A 3,042-nucleotide genomic window follows, 5' to 3' on the forward strand; every position below is an offset into this window, starting at 1 on the left:
GAACTTTGAAGGAAGGAACTTGGAAAAAAAGGTCTCATTACCTCGGGAATGAAGACTCATGCTTCTTTTAAAGCCAGACATTGGTGTGGCCTTGCTTGTTATAGACACAAATAATCTGGGTGTAAAATTGCAATGGAGTGGCAAGGAGAAAACAGGATGGCTTCTTGGGGTGAAGCAGGTGGGGTGGGGGAGGAAAGGTCAGTGAAAGGTCAACCTAAAATGGAGAGGTCCTGAGGAAAGGCATGCAGACTTCAACTGTGGCTAGACATTTGTATAGATTGACTTTGTGAAGATAGAATCTGCCCTAGACCCTTGCAGAATCTGGGATAATGGGAAGAACATGGTCTCTGGATTCAGATGAATTTGGCTTTAAATTTCAATTTGGCTACTTACTATAAGCTTCATGACCGACAACTCAGTCTCCAAATCTGTACAATGTAAAAGAATATCTACCTGGCAGGAGTGTTGAGGGGATTGGATGAGACAGTGCAGGAAAAGTGTCAGACACTGAGTTTATAAAGAGCAATGTGGTACAAGGATTCCAAATTCACATTACTATTATTGTTAGTATTTTTTGCTGCAAAAAGCCTTATTGTTTCCATTTGGTCCAAGGCTTGGGAGAGGGCTCCAGGACAGTTAAAAAGCTGTTCAGTGACTGCAGAGAGAGGCTTCAGGCAGAAGCACTGACACCAGAGGGGCTTCTCAAAGGCTGCTGAGCTCCAGAGGCTCCTAGTCATGCTTGAGGGTGGGCCTTTCGAGGAAATACTTGCCCAGCCCCACCTGGGGACCAGCCAGCCTGCAGAGGTTGGTCAGGTGGTCACCATCTTCTTGATGAGTTTCACCTGCTCATCCAGGAAGCGGCTCTCCAGGAAGTCTGAGAGCTGGGGGTCTGTGTGGGCAGAACCCAGGGCATGCAGAGTGAAAAGCGCCTGGTTCAGGTTCTTCTCCATGAACAGGGTGGCTTCCACAGCATCCTGGGCTTTACCCCACTCATCTTGAGATGGCTTCTGCAGGTCCTGGAAGAGGGCATGGCCGCAGCGCTCGTTTTGCATCTTCAAGAGATGTTCGGTGCCCTTGTGCTTCTCCTCAGCCAATTCATGGAAAAAGTCACCCACGCCCTCCAGAGCCACATCATCGTGGTGGAAATAGAAGCCCAGAGAGAGAGGTAGGTGTAGGAGGCCTGCAGTTGCAGGTTCACCAGGCGGTGGATGGCGGTCTCCACCTGGGTAGAATAATACTGAAAAATCCGGGAGCTCATGGTTGATCAGCAATAAGGAGCTAAGCTCAAAAAATGGTGTTGGCTGGTCCCAGAGGCCGAGGATAGCTGACTGGTTGGTTCTGAAAGTTGTGGCTAGAAAAATGGTTGACAGGTGGTCAGAGGCTAGAGGAAGGGGTGTCCCTGGGTCAGTTCTGCCCAAACACTGTTGAAGCAAGAGACACCGAGCACACTGCTCATGGTCACCTTCTTTAATGAAATATATCTTCGAGTTATCCAGCGCAGTGGTTCACACGATTTAATTGTTAACTGACCAGGAGGCTGACTGCTGCACTGGAGTTTTCCTCCTCTGCAAAGTGTCGTCAGAGGAGTGCTAGACATCAGGGCCCAGGCTAGCCTAGTGTTCATCAAACTTCTCTGTTGATGGGAATTTCCTGGGGGTACTTGTTAGACATTACAAGTTTCTGACTTCATCCCAGACCCATTGAATGAGGAGTTCCAGGGACCCAGGAGGCTGTGTATTTAACAAGAACCCCAGACAAGTCTTGTCATCAGAGAATTTGGGGAAACACCAGCAATCCTAGCTGTACCATTGACTGATTAGTGATAACAAGCTAGTTTTAAAATACATTTTAAAAATGTAAAGTAAAAATTTACTATAAAGATGATCTCTAAGATCCAGAGTTATTTATAAAACACCCTTTGACTGATATTTGGGGGAAGAGTGTATCATTATGCTTTTAGGAGAAAGATGCTCTTTCATTCCTCCCTGCCTTTGCTGTTACTGTTCTCTCTGTCTGAAATTCTCTATCTACTTTGTCTACCTGGCAAATCCTGCTTCTTCTTCAAGGGTCAGTTCAACAATCACATCCTTTGAAATGCTCCCATGATTCTCTCAGGTAAATCAGCTGCTTCTTCCTCTCTGTGACCTTTGTGCCTTTGTGTTATGTCTTTTGTAAGATGAATCACATCATATTATATGTTTTTTTTTATGTTTCTCTCCACATTAGTTTTTGCATATAAAGGTCAAGAGCGTGGGTTCTGGAATCAAAGTGCCTAGATTTGAATCTCTCTCTCTGAAGAGATCAGAGCAGACAAAACAGAAGAGATCACCTTGAATTGGGTGTTGGAGGATCAGCAAGAATTGTCCAGATGGAGAAAGGAGATTTCCAGTGAACAGCAGGTGCAAAAGTGTGGAGGTCACAGAAAAACACACTTTTCCCATCTTGAACCATTTTTAATGAGAAACTCATTTTTTGCAATAATATCTTTTAAGATCTTGAAAATTTTCCATTAAGTCACTTTTGGTTCTTTTCATTAGACTTTATTTACAAAGGCCATAAAAGGGCCTATCGTAAAATAATGTTTTAAATGGTTAAACCAAAGGGAGTCTGGGTTAGTCCTCAGATTCCCCTGTATGATTTTGCAAAGCATATGACCCTGCGTGTGAATGGCTTTGGTTGCAAACATGCTTGGTTCAAAGCATGCCTCTTCCATGTATCACTGGGTGGCTTTGATCAAGTTACTTAGCTTCTCTGAGCTTCTCATGTGTAAAATAGAAAATTAACACCCTTTCCCTCTACTCTCTCAGAGTTGAACGGGGCACTTAAAAAATAGATAACAGAAAGATTTTAAAATAATCTTGATAGACCAGGGCACTAGGCTAATACTATTTACAAGAAATTTTAAAAAGATAAATGTCAAGTCCAGAATTTAAGATTACATATAAAATGGAACTACTGGCTTGAGGAAAATTAGTAAGGTAGCAGCTCATGTCAGAAACACCAGAAAAAATTGTTAGAAATCAAGTTCAACCGACTCCAATG

General features: G+C 43.5%; 1 pseudogene; it reads right to left on the bottom strand.

Annotated features, from left to right (window-relative positions):
- Positions 1-729: 729 nt before the first annotated feature.
- LOC101269888 (ferritin light chain-like) lies at positions 730-1,258 on the bottom strand (annotated as a pseudogene).
- Positions 1,259-3,042: the final 1,784 nt, after the last annotated feature.

Source organism: Orcinus orca, chromosome 1 (assembly GCF_937001465.1).
Source record: "Orcinus orca chromosome 1, mOrcOrc1.1, whole genome shotgun sequence".
NCBI lineage: Eukaryota > Metazoa > Chordata > Mammalia > Artiodactyla > Delphinidae > Orcinus > Orcinus orca.